At 39.5% G+C, this 16,290-nt stretch overlaps 1 protein-coding gene and 2 pseudogenes across 3 annotated transcripts in view; all 3 read right to left on the bottom strand.

The window, feature by feature from the left end:
• NRG4 (neuregulin 4) overlaps positions 1 to 16,290 on the bottom strand; it is a 117,437-nt gene that overhangs the window by 73,216 nt on the left and 27,931 nt on the right. The gene's annotated exons all lie outside the window — the stretch shown is intronic.
• On the bottom strand, positions 48 to 327 carry LOC148774536 (HIG1 domain family member 1A, mitochondrial pseudogene; annotated as a pseudogene).
• Positions 5,173 to 7,376, bottom strand: LOC129550416 (surfeit locus protein 1 pseudogene; annotated as a pseudogene).

The raw sequence follows: 16,290 nt of genomic DNA, 5'->3' as shown, positions 1-16,290 counted from the left end.
TAACTAAAGCAAGCACCGCCAACAAGACCAAGACAGCATCTCCTCTTCTAAAGTTTAGGTTTTGCCCAGAATTCTTGATACCGGGAATAGCCCATACCAAGAGTCACTGCTCCCACAACAAAGCCTTGAGCTGCCACACACATGGATCAGGTGAACAGATCTTTTATTATTTCCCCTGCTCTTCAATCTGTATAATCCATATGCAACAATTGCTGCAAAACCTGCCATTCCAATGGGGACAAATGGTGCCTCTCCAGCTTTTCAGATAAGTTTAGATCCCTGATCTTCATCATATGAAGAAAAAGAAACATCTGTGTCACTTCACATAGTGATTGAAGAATCTTCATACAACTACAAGATGTTTCAGGTTCCGACCGGCTTCTGACCCCACTCCCACACCCGCCCTCCACAGATTTTTTTTAATTAATTAATTTCCTTTAATTGGAGGCTAATTACAATATTATGGTGGTTTCTGCCATACATTGACATGAATCAGCCACGGGTGTACATGTGTCCCCTGGTCCCAAAGCCCCCTCCCACCTCCCTCCCCATCCCATCCCTCTGGGTTGTCCCAGTACACTGGCTTTGAGTGCCCTGTTTCACGCATCAAACTTGGACTGGTCATCTATCTTACGTATGGCAATACACATGTTTCAATGCTATTCTCTCAAATCATCCTATCCTCACCTTCTCCCACAGAGTCTAAAAGTCTGTTCTTTTTATCTGTGTCTCTTTTGTTGTTTCATATATAGGGTCCGTGTTACCATCTTTCTAAATTCCATATATATCATTAATATACTGTACTGGTGTTTTTCTTTCTGACTTACTTCACTCTGTGTAACAGGTTCCAATTTCATCCATCTTATTAGAACTGACTCAAACGTGTTCTTTTTAATAGCTGAGTAATATTCCATGTCCATAGGGTTTTCTTAAAAAGGAATTTCCTTACAAAATATATAACATTTACAGAAATAATGATTTGAAGTACTGAGAAAATTTAAAGAAGGTAACAGTTACAATACAGCATACATACAATACCATGTTCAGTTTGAAGTGAATATAAGCACTGAACATGACTCATACTGATGGCAATATAACTATCTGCAAACTATAACAAAGTTGTAATATATGCATTAAGGAAAGTTATAAGGCTTAAAATCATAAATAACTTAATCAAGTGAAGCATAATTTTGTTTAATATTGAAGTACAGAGTTCTTTAGCAAGTAACTACTTAAAGTAAGCCAACCATTCATATGGTTTTCTTTTCTAAAACAACTCAGACATGACTACTTGTTTGATGTAAAACGTAGAAACTAGTACATCTGCTCTTTTAAGAAAATATTTAAATAAACTCATAATCCATATTCTGAGAAAAACTCTTTACATTACTAAATACTATCTCCCTCATTCAAAGGTAACTTTTACATATTACAATCTTATAAACACACACACGCAAACATATATATACACATATATAAAATTTTGTTAGCTTATAATGTTTGGATTTTAAAATGACATTTTTATGAAAAATCAGTAAATTTGATTTGAACTATGGAACTATATTGCTGTCTACTAACATGTGGAGAAGGAAATGGCAACCCACTCCAGTGTTCTTGCCTGGAGAATCCCAGGGACGGGGGAGCCTGGTGGGCTTCCGTCTATGGGGTCACACAGAGTCGGACACGACTGAAGTGACTTAGCAGCAGCAGCAGCAACATGAAAATGACTACTAAACTGTATGTGAGAGATAATAATCTATGAGTTCATTCAGGATATTCAAGATGCCATTTATTAAGAGACATATCATGGCAGTTGGTTTGGTATTAATAATTTTTCACACAATACAAATAAATTTAACCTTTGATGCTACATGGTTCTGAAGAAGACGACTTAACACTTTTCAAGTTAACTTTCACTCTAAATAAAAGCCATGATCTTTAAAAATAATTTGTTCATGCATCTATTGATAAATATGTGGTAAGTGACCTGCTATCATTAACAAATGATAGAAATATAAACAATAGCAAGTAATTACAAAAATGTTTTAAGCTGACAATGCAATTCAACCTAATATATTTTCACAGACACCTATTTATGTCACTATATTAACACACACAGAAACAAAGCTTAACTATTAAGGAGAATCAGAGAAAGATTCTGAGAGGGAGTTTTATCTGTGCTGAGCCTTGAAGAATGAGTAAGAGTTTGTTGTTTTCCAGTAGAGGTAACAGCATGTTCAAAGGCACAGAAGAAAGAAAATCCTAATGTATTCAGATAACAGCAGATAGATTACAGGTCATGATGTGTTCAGGGTGTGTATGTGGTTTTATAAGAGGAGAGGATGGTGAGGGAAAGAATGGTAAGAACAAGCCTTGTAAAATAAGCAGGGTTCAGACAGTGGACTTTGTCTAAAGGGCAATGGGGCTCCTTGGAAAGGTTTTTAGCAAAGAAGTGACATGACCACACCTACATTTTAGAAAATTCATTTTGATAATGGTGTAGAAAAATAGATTTCAATCTGCAGAGGAACTGCTATCAGAGAAAACCATTTGGAGGCCATTTTAATAATCAAAAATAGTGAAGAAATAAAGTAATGGGAATGAGCATAAAGGAGAGAATTAAAGATATACTTAATAGGTACACTCACAGAATGGGAGAGCAGGATACAAAAAGAAAAATCAAGGCTAACCTTCAAGTACACATTGTGCTGTGCTCAGTCATGTCCCACTCTTTGCGACCCCATGGACTGCAGCCTGCCAGGCTCCTCTGTCCATGGGGATTCTCCAGGCAAGAATACTGGAGTGGGTTGCCATGACCTCCTCCATGCAAGTACCCATTAGGGAAACATATATGAAAACCACAGAGATGGGACCTCCCTGGTGGTCCAGTTGATAAGAATCTGTATTCTAATGCAGTGGACACAGGTTTGATCACCAGTCAGGGAACTAAGATCCCACATGTCAGGAAGCAACTAAGCCTGCGTGTGGCAACTACAGAGCCCATGCGCTCCAGAGACGGCACACGTCCCAACTAGACAGAGAAGAAAGAAACCCCTCTGCTGCAACAAAAGCTCCCACATGCCACAACAGCCAAAAATAAATAAATAAAAATATTTTTAAAAATATACAATGAGGTACCATTTCACACCTTACTAGAATGTCTATAATAAAAATGGCAAACAATAACAAAGAGAAACTAGACCTCTCATTTCTAGTGGGACTATAAAATTGCACAGACATTTTAGAAAATAATTTGATAGCTTCTTAAAAAGTTAAAATATATATTTTCCATATGTGCATAATAAGTTGCTTCAGTCGTGTCCAGTTCTGAACAACCCCATGGCCTGTAGCCCGCCAGGCTCCTCTGTCCGTGGGATTCTCCAGGCAAGAATAATGGAGTGGGTTGCCATACCCTCCTCCAGGGAATCTTCCCGACTCAGAGATTGAACCTGCGTCTCTTATGTCTCCTGCATTGGCAGTCAGGTTCTTTAGCACTAGTGCCACCTGGGAAGCCCAAATTTGTCATAAATGAATCCAAGAGATATGGAAATACTGATCCACACAAAGGACCGTAATGTTTAGAACATTATTCATAATGCCCCAAACTAGAAAACAACTCAAACGTCCATCAACTGATAAACAGATAAACAAAATACGGTACAGCCATACAGTGGAATACTATTCGGCAGTAAAAAGGAATGGTGTGTTGGTACATGAATTTCAAAAACACGCTAAGTGAAAGAAGCCAGTCACAAAAACCACATATTGTATGATTCCGTTTATGTGAAATCTTTAGAAAAGGCAAATCAAAAGAGATAGGAATAGATTAACAATTGCTTGGGACTGGGGTGGGAAAAAGACATGATACAAATGAACATAAAAGATCTTTTTAGAATGATAGAAATATTCTAGAAGGGGACTGTTGAGCCAGTTGCAAATTTGATAAGCATAATTGATCAGGCTAAAAAAAAGGTGAATTTTATGGTATATAAATTATGTTTCAATAAAGCTGATAAAAAAAATGAAATACTGAAACAGACTTCATGAGTAAGATAATGATTTCTACTTGGACATGTTAAATTTAAAGTGCTTCTGGGACATGGAGAAGACCTGAAAATACAAATCTTGCATGCAGGATAACAATCAGCTCAGAGATGCAGGCAGTTCCTGAAGTCATTTATGTGAAGGATCTAGCTCACAGTGTGCATGGGTTGTGTGAGACAGAGGCAATGGACTGATCCCTGGAAAACACCAACATTTAACATTTGGAGAAGGAGCCTGTTAAGAAATTATCAGAGAAACAAGAAAAGAACAAATGAGACCAATAGCAAGCTCTTCTTCCACAATCCAAAATGCTTATCCTCTCTATTTCTAAATTTAGCACTTTAGTCAACATCTAACCCCCAGCTGTCTTACACTACCCTCTACTTCTTTGATTCGAGTGTTTGATAAGTTACACTGTCTTTATTTCTTCTCTTGATTATATCTGCAATTTTAAATAATATACTCATAATTCTATGTCCTCATCAATGAACTTGAGTCAATTCACAGACTGGCTTAACTTTACAGTAACTTGGCTTCCAACTTTTCTCTGCCCTCTTCCTTTTTCTACCTTGACTCCTTTTTCTACCTTGACTCCTACATCATGAAGGTTTTTAACATTTACATTCTCATCTGTGACCCTAAAAAATTGTTTCATAACTTTGCCTCTAGATGTAAAACTTGAATACCAATAAACCACAGTTTTATCAATATTACTATAAACAGTATTCACAGCAGATCCATGCTGTGTGAATATTTCCTTCTCTTGTTTCCAGGCCACAATACTTGGGCTATTCATAAGATAATATTCCCAACAGCAAGACAAAATAGATTATCTTCGACTCTAGATTGATTAAAATCATGCTGTATTTGAATATGTATTTTATTTGTACCTTGTTTTTCTTACACAGCTTGAGAGTCTAAGAGTTGCCTTCTTTTTGGTGGGCAGGAGGGACAACTGAAGTATACTGTGCTTTATCATAACATCTCAAATTTTCAGCAGCTTTTTTTTGCAGTGTATGGATTTATTTATACCAATAGCATATGATACAGCATAAAATCAAATCTCTTGAAATGTTTACTCTGTGACTTCCTAATTATTCAGGGACAGGGCTACATCATCTAACCTCTTCACACACCAGGAGTCCAAGGTAGGAATTTCTTAAACCACAGGTATGACGTGACTGCACAGAGTCTGCGCCAGTGCACTGCTGGTGCTCAGTCCTCAGAGTGTCTCTGGCTGTCCTCCAATGGGTCTTTTAAGAACTGTGCTCTGGAAGTCATTATCAATGAAAATGGGGTATGAACCTGGGAATCTGGCCATGGTCTCCAGGTCCTGGTAATGCCAGTGGTTCTGTCTGGATTATTCTTGGAGACAAAGGACTTCCTGGTTTCTGTCAGCCTCAGCATCATGACTAGGCCCGCTTCTCCCTCAATCTGGACTTTATACCATGTTTCAGAATTCACTTTCTTCCTGGGCACAAACACCCTGTTTAGCAGAATGGTAATTCCCAGGTCAGCACAGTGAAAGGGAGTGACATGGAGTCACCAGTACACAAAGGGAGCCAGTAGGCCAGCCTCCCGGGCACGCTCCACCATGGTCTGAGACATCGTGTAAACATCGTGTACAGCAACTTGGAGGTCAAAGTGCCTCCTGACCTTCACTGGCCTGTACTCCAGATGTTTCGGTTCCATGGGATCTGCTGGCAGAGAAATGGGCTTGGTAATCACTCTAGACTCCAGCTCTGCCATCGACTTTAGCTTCCACTTTCGACCCTGGACCTGCCGTGTCCCTGGGCAGTAACAGAAATGAGAAGCAGAAACCTCAAGAGAAAGGAGCTGTCTTGTTTCTGTGGCAGTTGCTTTGGCTTAAGAGTTGCCACACCTGCTGGGCCTAGAGGCCAGTCCTTGGGAGGAACATGCAACTGGTGATTAGCTATGCTTTCCTTTAGGATCCCAGACCCCTAGGTTTCAGTTCGGGGTTGGCTCCGCATTAGTCCAAGGAGGCACAGGAAGTTACTGCGTGTCGACAGTCAAGTGTGTAATCCAGGAGTGCAGGAGGAGTCAGTCATGGGGCTGTCATGAGGACAGAATTCTCACCAGAGTAGGCATGCAACCAGGGCCTGATGGCCTGATTCAGAGGCTCAGACAGCAGTCCCAGAGTGTATTGCAATGCCCATACCAATCCACCCACCCTCCTGGGCCAAGTAGAAGGCAGGGACAGAGAAGTTTTTCCTAGGTGGATAGGGCACACCTAGATGAGTCCTCACCTGGGCCCAGGGCTACCTCAAGGATGCTCCTCCTGACAGTTGGCCTGGTGCCCACTCCACACAGCCCCATCCCCAAGGCCTGCAGCCCCACCTCTCAAATACTCAATTTCTTAATCATACTATTTATTGCATGTAGTCTTCTTTCATTTTGTTAGACATCCCTTCCAATACTCTATCTCTTGCTCAAATGTAGAACTTCTACAAAATTCAGCATAACAATAATAACTACTGCTTTTTTTAACTTTTATTTTTTTACTGAAGTATAGGTGATTCAGTGTTTCAGGTATACAGGAAAGTGATTCGGCTACACATATATGTCTCTATTCTTTTTAAAACTTTTTTCCATTATAGGATATTATAAACTATTGAATACAGTTCCCTATGTTATATAGTAGGTCTTTGTTATTTATTTTTATAGTCTGTATTTGTTAATCCCCAATTCCAAATTTATCCCTCCCCTTTTTCCCTTTGGTAACCATAAGTTTGTTTTCTATGTCTGTGAGTCTTGTAAATAAGTTCATTTGTATCATTTTTAAAATAGTTGGATTTTTTAAAAAATAATTTAAATTTTTTTTATTTTTGGTTGCACTGGTTCTTCATTACTGCATGTGGCCTTTCTCTAGCTATGGAGAGCAGGGGGCTCTACTCTCTAGTTGGAGTGTGTGGGCTTCTCATTGCAGTCACTTCTCTTGTTTCGGAGCATGGGCTCTAGGCGCATGGGTTGCAGCATGCGGGCCGTAGAGTAAAGGCTCAGTAGCTCTGGTGCACAGGCTTAGACTAGGGATCAAACCCGTGTCCCCTGCATTGGCAGGTAGACTCTCATCCACTGTACCACCAGTGAAATCCTCATGTTTTCAGATTCCATATATAAGTGATTTCACTAAAACCATATGCAAAAATAAACTCAAAATGGATCAAAGACCTAAACATAAGACTGGACACTATAAAACTCCTAAACGAAAACACAGTCAGGACATTCTTTGATATAAATTGAAGCAATTATTTTTTTGGATCTACCTCCTTGAGTAATGAAAACAAAAACAAAAATAAACAAATGAGACCTAATTAAACTTAAAATCGTTTGCATAGAAAAGGAAACCAAAAACAAAATGAAAAGACAATCTATATAATGGGAGAAAATATTTGTAAATGATGTAACCAACAGGGATTAATTTCCAAAATACACAAATAGCTCATAGAGCTTGATAGCAAAAAAATAAAAATAAAAACCAATTAAAAAACAGGCACAAGACCTAAAGAGACATTTCTCCAAAGACAACATACAGATGGCAAACAACACATGAAAAGATGTTCAACATCACTAATTATTAGAGAATTGCAAGTCAAAAACACAATAGGATATCACCTTACACCGGTCAGAATGGCCATCATTAAAAAGTCTACAAATAATAAATGCTGGAGAGGGTGTGGAGGAAAGGTAACTGTCCTACACTTTTGGTAAGAATATAAATTGATGGTGGTGCTGCTGCTGCTAAGTTGCTTCAGTCATGTCTGACTCTGCAACCCCATAGACGGCAGCCCACCAGGCTCCTCTGTCCCTGGGATTCTCCAGGCAAGAATACTGGAGTGGGTTGCCATTCCCTTCTCCAATGCATGCATGCATGCTAAGTCACTTCAATCGTAGCATGAGTCCCTGCGACTCTGCTAAGACTCTGAGTCTTAGTGACTCTGTGCGACCCTATGGGCAGCAGCCCACCAGGCTCCTCCGTCCACGGGATTCTCTAGGCAAGAATACTGGAGTGGGTTGCCATTTCCTTCTCCGATAAATTGGTGCAGCTACTATGAAAAATAGTATGGTGGTTCCTCAAAAACTAAAAATAGATTTACCATATCTTTTGGCAATCCCACTTCTGGGAATGTATACAAAGAAAACCATAATCCAAAACTACATGCACCCCAATGTTCATTATTTCCAAGACATGGAAGCAACCTAATGTCCACTGACAGATGAATGGATGAAGATGTGGCATGTATACACAGTGGAATAATATTCAGCCATAAAAAATGAATGTCACCTGTAGCAACATGGATCATACTAAGTGAAGTAAGTCAGACAAATATGTGATATCACTTATATGTGGAATCTAAAAAAGGTACAAATGAACTTTTTACAGAACAGATTCATATATACAGAAAACAAACTTATGGTTACCAAAAGGGAAAGGTGGGAGCAATAAATCAAGAGTTTGAGAAAGGAGATACAAACTACTATAAATAAAATAGATAAACAATATTCAATACTGTATAATAAGCCATAGTGAAAAGAATTCAAAAATAAAATAAAAATAGTGGCCTAAAGTTGGCATATCTCTTTTCTTCCTGGAAATAATACACTCCTTTGATGATGGCTCAGATGGTAAAGGGGCTTCCCTGGTGGCTCAGAGGTTAAAGCATCTGCCTGCAATGCGGGAGACCTGGGTTCGATCCCTGGGTCGGGAAGATCCCCCGAAGAAGGAAATGGCAACCCACTCCAGGATTCTTGCCTGGAGAATCCCATGGACAGAGGAGCCTGGTGGGCTACAGTCCACAGGGTCGCAAAAAGTCGGACATGACTGAGCGACTTCACTTTCACAGATGGTAAAGAATATGCCTACAATGGAGGAGACTCAGGTTTGATCCTTGGGTTGGGAAGATCCCCTGGAGTAGGGAATGGCTACCCACACCACTGGGTGTCCCAGGTGGCACTAACTGGTAAAGGACCTGCCTACCAATGCAGGAGACATAAGAGACGCAATTCAATCCCTGTTAGGAAGAGTCCCTGGAGGAGGAAACGGCAACCCACTCCCACCATTCTTGCCTGGAGAATCCCCATGGACAGAGGAGCCTGGCAGGCTACAATCCATGAAGTCATAGTCGGATACGACTGAGTGACTAACACTTCAATTGCTACAGCAGCAAATTTTGAAATCAGGTAGTCTAAGTCCTCCAGGTTTGTTCCTTTTCTAAATTGTTTCAGCTATTCTAGGTCCTCTGCCTTTCTATATAAATTTTAGAATTAGCTTACCAATTACTACTTTTAAAATGCTGTTGGGATACTGATAGTGAATGCGTTTAATCTGTAGATCAAGAACTATACACTTAGAACAAACCTATATATTATTTTGACACAAGTATGAAGGTAATTCAGTGAGGAAAAGGTAGTCTTTTCAACAAATGGTGCTGGAATATTTGAATATCTATGTGCAAAGCACAGAATTATACCTTTACCTTGTAGCATACAGAAAAATTAACTCAAAATACATCACAGACCTAAATATAAGAGCTAAAACTATAAAACTTCTAAAAGAAAATCTTTGTGCCTTTGGGTTAGGCAAAGATTTCTTAAATATGAGAGCAAGAGGACAGTTCATAAAAGAAAGAGTTGACATATTAGACTATCAAAGTTAAACTTTCGCAATTAAAAAAAATTTAAGAAAATGAAAAGGCAAGCCACAGAATGGAAGAACATATTTACAAATCATATATCTGATTAAAGACTTGTTTCCAGACAATATAAAGAACTCTTACAAATGAAAGGAACACAACCCAATTAAAAAATGGGCAATCATTTTTTTTCAACTTAGGGAAACTTAAAACCTGAACAAGATACTACTGCTATCTACTAGAATAACTATAATAAAAAATACTGACGATATAGTTTTGGCAAGGATGTAGAGAAACTGGAAGTCTGATACAGTACTGGTGGAAATGTAAAATGGTATGGCCACTTTGGAAAAGTGTGGCCATTTCTTAAAAACATAAACATATGTTTATCATAAAACCCAGCAATCTTTCTCCTAAGAATCTGCCTAAAAGAAATGAAAACATATGTCCACTCAAAAGATTTGTACACAAATATTCATAGCAGATTTTTTTTTTAAATTTAGACACTTTGGATAAACCAAAAATGAAAAAATTCTACCAAAAAAGCTGCATTAAAGTATGAATGGAAAGTACCTAAAGAATGAAAGCAAAAAAGGAAAATAATTCTAGCTGTAAAAAGGAATTAAGGGCCAAGAAAGTTGTGAATACGGTGGCAAATCTAAATAAACAGTATATAAAAAGTGGAAATGTCCTTTGGGTTCAGTTGGTAAAGAGTCTGCCTACAATGCAGGAGACCCTGGTTCGATTCCTGGGTCAGGACGTTCCCCTGGAGAAGGGAAAGGTTACCCATTCCAATATTCTTAGGCTACCCACTCCAGTATTGGGCTTCCCTGGTGGCTCAGACAGGAAAGAATCCGCCTGCAATGCAGACCAGGGTTCGATCCCTGAGTTGGGAAGATTCCCTGGAGGAAGGCATGGCAACTCACTCCAGTATTTTTGACTGGAGAATCCCCATGGACAAAGGGGCCTGGCAGGCTACAGTCCATGGGGTTGCAAAGAGTCGGATTCAACTGAGCAACTAAGCACAGCAAAGCAATATGCAGGTAGCATTAAATACCTGAAAACAAAAGCATGAAAGTTAGCAAGGGGTAAATTAAATGTGTCCTAAGATCCTTTTATTTTGTGGGATGGGAGCAAAAGTTAAACTTTTGACTTTGGAAGTGAAATTTTTTCACTTTTCCAAAGTAGCCATACCATTTTACATTTCCACCAGTACTGGATAAGGCTTTCAGTTTCTCTGTATCCTTGCCAAAACTATATTGTCAGTATTTTTTATTATAGTTATTCCAGTAGGTAGGTAGTATCTTGTTGGGGTTTTAATTTCCATTTCCGAAGACATTAGATTTCAGTAAATGAAGAATGCATCTGGTACTTTGTAGGGTAACCACCAGTACAATAGAAACAGTGTTTTAAGTTCAAACTTAAAACAAACTAGCAGAGGGGAAAGCTGGGAAAAAAAAACAAAGAAGGCAAAAGGAGAGAAAATAAAACAGATGCGAGAGACGAACTATGAATCAGATGAGATAAACAGGAAGATTTCCCCCATCTCCTCTTAGGAACTCAGCCAATGAGAAAGTCATGAACTCTTTGTTTATTATAGCCTTTCCAATTTGTTTCTCCCTGTACAAAAGTGTTCTTAACTTTGCTATGTGGGGACTTGCATGTAGATTACCATGCCTACAGACACTGAACTGAAATTCTCTGCTGATCCCAAATAAACCCACTTTTTTAAAGTTGTTGCTGGAAAAGTAACTGAAACGTTATTTCTTTTAGGCAAAATGTTTGAATGATATGGGTTTGAACTACATAATATAAAAAAAAAACTTGAGCTAATAAAGATATGTAAAACAGTGCTCCTGCTGCTAAACATTTTTTTTCAAGCATACACAGATTTATAAAAAACATATCACTTCTGAAAAACAAGTCTCAGAAATGTTTAAATGACTGAAATCATATGGAGTAAGTTCTCTGACCATAGTGAGAATAAACTAGAAATTTTAAATGGTTCAACGAAGAAATTAAAAATATATTTTAACTCAAAACAATAAAATAAATGGTAATAGGGTCATACATATCACTTTTGGAAATATTATATGTTAAAATGTGGATGAAACTAAAGCAACATTTAGAGGAAAATTTACAGCCTTAAATGCATACGTTAAGGGAAAAAGAGGCTTACAGATGTTAAGCTAAACATCCAGCTAAAAAGAAAAAGAAAACAACTCAAAGAAAGTTTAAAGAAGGAAACAACAGAAACAATGAAATGAAAAGCAAACATACAATTCAGAGAATTAACAAGGCCAGAAGTTGATCTAATCTTTGAAAAGTTTAGAAAAATTGACTATCATTTATTAAGATTGAGCAAGAAAAAATTTAAAAATTACAGGTCAATATCCTGGATGAAACAGATGCAAAAATCCTCAACACAACACTAGCAAATTCAACCAATTCAACCACTATCAATTCAACAGTATTTTAAAAATCTTCAAGTGGGATTTATTCCTGGGATGTAAGTGGTTCAACATACATGATTCAATCAATGAGATTCTCTGTATTAACAAAAGTGATTAGTGACACTGTACAGGAGACAGGGACCAAGACCATCCCCATGGAAAAGAAATTCAAAAAAGCAAAATGGCTGTCTGAGGAGACCTTACAAATAGCTGTGAAAAGAAGAGAGGCGAAAAGCAAAGGAGAAAAGGAGAGATATAAGCATCTGAATGCAGAGTTTCAAAGAACAGCAAGGAGAGAAAAGAAAGCCTTCCTCAACGATCAATGCAAAGAAATAGAGGAAAACAACAGAATAGGAAAAACAAGAGATCTCTTCAAGAAAATTAGAGATTCCAAGGGAACATTTCATGCAAAGATGGTCTCGATAAAGGACAGAAATGGTATGGACCTAACAGAAGCAGAAGATATTAAGAAGAGGTGGCAAGAATACACGGAAGAACTGTACAAAAAAGATCTTCACGACCAAGATAATCACGATGGTGTGATACTGACCTACAGCCAGACAGCGTGGAATATGAAGTCAAGTGGGCCTTAGAAAGCATCACTACGAACAAAGCTAGTGGAGGGGATGGAATTCCAGTTGAGCTATTTCAAGTCTTGAAAGATGATGCTGTGAAAGTGCTGCACTCAATATGCCAGCAAATTTGGAAAACTCAGCAGTGGCCACAGGACTGGAAAAGGTCAGTCTTCATTCCAATCCTAAAGAAAGGCAATGCCAAAGAATGCTCAAACTACCGCACAATTGCACTCATCTCACACGCTAGTAAAGTCATGCTCAAAATTCTCCAAGCCAGGCTTCAGCAGTACGTGAACCGTGAACTCACAGATGTTCAAGCAGGTTTTAGAAAAGGCAGAGGCACCAGAGATCAAATTGCCAACATCCGCTGGATCATGGAGAAAACAAGAGAGTTCCAGAAAAACATCTATTTCTGCTTCATTGACTATGCCAAAGCCTTTGACTGTGTGGATCACAATAAACTGTGGAAAATTCTGAAAGAGATGGGAATACCAGACCACCTGACCTGTCTCTTGAGAAACCTGTATGCAGGTCAGGAAGCAACAGTCAGAACTGGACATGGAACAACAGACTGGTTCCAAATAGGAAAAGGAGTACGTCAAGGCTGTATATTGTCACCTTGCTTATTTAACTTATATGCAGAGTACATCATGAGGAACGCTGGGCTGGAAGAAGCACAAGCTGGAATCAAGATTGCTGGGAGAAATATCGATAAACTCAGATACGCAGATGACACCGCCCTTATGGCAGAAAGTGAAGAGGAACTCAAAAGCCTCTTGATGAAAGTGAGAGTGAAAAGGTTGGCTTGAAGCTCAACACTCAGAAAACAAAGATCATGGCATCTGGTCCCATCACTTCATGGGAAATAGATGGGAAAACAGTGGAAACAGTGTCACACTTTATTTTTTGGTCTCCAAAATCACTGCGGATGCTGACTGCAGCCATGAAATTAAAAGACGCTTACTCCTTGGAAGGAAAGTTATGACCAACATAGATAGTATATTAAAAAGCAGAGATATTACTTTGCCAACAAAGGTCCATCTAGTCAAGGCTATGGTTTTTCCAGTGGTCCTATATGGATGTGAGAGTTGGACTGTGAAGAAAGCTGATCGCCGAAGAATTGATGCTTTTGAACTGTGGCGCTGGAGAAGACTCTTGAGAGCCCTTGTACTGCAAGGAGATCCAACCAGTCCATTCTAAAGGAGATCAATCCTGGGTGTTCATTGGAAGGACTGATGCTAAAGCTGAAAGTGCAATACTTTGGCCACCTCATGCGACGAGCTGACTCACTGGAAAAGACTCTGATGCTGGGAAGGATTGGGGGCGGGAGGAGAAGGGGACGACAGAGAATGAGATGGCTGGATGGTATCACCGACTCGATGGACATGAGTTTGAGTGAATTCCGGGGGTTGGTGATGGACAGGGAGGCCTGGCGTGCTGTGATTCATGGGGTCGCAAAGAGTCAGACACGACTGAGCGACTGAACTGAACTGAACTAAGATAATCAGTCAGTTTAGAAATCCCACTAGGACAGAGAGGAAGTTTTAAGGCAGTTTGGGAGACTGCTGCAAGCTAATGACCATTTAAGAAGAGAATCCAATAACCTAGCAACAATCTACACTACCCTGAAGGAAGACCAGGTGCATCCAAGCACCAAACACAAGTCACAAACCCTGACAGTTAAAATGCAAGACAACAGATATGGGTCTGAATCCTGTTACATTAAGTCAGAGAGCTAACAGTCTTTGAAGAGTAGCATTTCTGCTTGTAACCAGGAAAGAAATATAGGTGAAAAGGGAAAGAAATTAGGTGAAAGGGGACATTATATCAAAACCTGAGATGAATTACCATATTTTAATATTTTTACCATCCTTTTGCTAATGTACATATGATTTAAATAGCACTATGACAGCCCTGGTGTCTGTCATGACAAGGCCATGCAGGGCCAAAGGAGGAACTAATGATGTAAGCCTTGATATGTTCCCAAGAATGAGGAAGAAGGTGGTCTCCTCCCCTCCCCAATTTTTCTTTGATTATGAAAATGTAGCCCTCTTTGTTCTTGGGGCTGTGCTCCTTTGCCTGCCTCCTTGTATCTTTTACAAGCATCCTATGCTGATAAACTCAGTCTTTGCCTGCTACTGAATTCTTTCCATGATGAGATAAGAGAGACTGAGCTTAAGTAAGTCCTGACACCAGGTGAGTGGTTTTAATTGAAAGGCAGGGGTTCAAGTCCCTTCCTAAGCCAAGTATTGTGGGTTCGAGCACAAGTCTGAGTTTTGGCTAGGTTCAAGTCCCACCAAGAAGGAGTGTAGTGTCAAAAGGAAGAATTAAAATCCTACAATCATTTCAATAGTTACAAAAAAGCATTTGGTAAAATGCAACATCCTTTGACTGTGTGGATCACAATAAACTGTGGAACATTCTGAAAGAGATGGGAATCCCAGACCACCTGACCTGCCTCTTTAGAAACCTGTATGCAGGTCAGGAAGCAACAGTTAGAACTGGACATGGAACAACAGACTGGTTCCAAATAGGAAAAGGTGTACGTCAAGGTTGTATATTGTCACCTTGCTTATTTAACTTATATGCAGAGTACATCATGAGGAACGCTGGGCTGGAAGAAGCACAAGCTGGAATCAAGATTGCTGGGAGAAATATCAATAACCTCAGATATGCAGATGACACTACCCTTATGGCAGAAAGTGAAGAGGAACTCAAAGGCCTCTTGATGAAAGTGAAAGAGGAGAGTGAAAAGGTTGGCTTGAAGCTCAACACTCAGAAAACAAAGATCATGGCATCTGGTCCCATCACTTCATGGGAAATAGATGGAAAAACAGTGGAAACAGTGTCAGACTTCATTTTTTTGGGCTCCAAAATCACTGTGGATGCTGATTGCAGCCATGAAATTAAAAGACGCTTGCTCCTTGGAAGGAAAGTTATGACCAACCTTGATAGTATATTAAAAAGCAGAGACATTACTTTGCCAACCAAGGTCCGTCTAGTCAAGGCAATGGTTTTTCCCGTTGTCATGTATGGATGTGAGAGTTGGACTGTGAAGAAGGCTGATCGCCGAAGAATCGATGCTTTTGAACTGTGGTGTTGGAGAAGACTCTTGAGAGTCCCTTATACTGCAAGGAGATCCAACCAGTCCATTCTAAGGGAGATCAATCCTGGATGTTCATTGGAGGGACTGATGCTAAAGCTGAAACTGCAATACTTTGGCGACCTCATGCGACGAGTTGACTCACTGGAAAAGACTCTGATGCTGGGAAAGGTTGGGGGCGGGAGGAGAAGGGGACGACGGAGAATGAGATGGCTGGATGGCATCACCGACTCTCTGGACATGAGTTTGAGTGTACTCCGGGAGTTGGTGATGGACAGGGAGGCCTGGCGTGCTGTGATGCATGAGGTCGCGGAGGGTCGGACACGACTGAGCGACTGAACTGAACTGAACTGAACATCCTTTCATGATTAAAAACTCACTCAACAAATTAGGTACAGATGGAGCATACCTCAACATAATAAAGATCTATATGACAAGGTCACAGCTAATACCATATCCAATAG

Source organism: Moschus berezovskii, chromosome 21 (assembly GCF_049115385.1).
Source record: "Moschus berezovskii isolate FMDL1 chromosome 21, NW_MosBer_1.0, whole genome shotgun sequence".
Lineage (NCBI taxonomy): Eukaryota > Metazoa > Chordata > Mammalia > Artiodactyla > Moschidae > Moschus > Moschus berezovskii.
The sequence above is the reverse complement of the archived record's forward strand: the minus strand, read 5'-3'. Positions and strand labels throughout refer to the sequence as shown.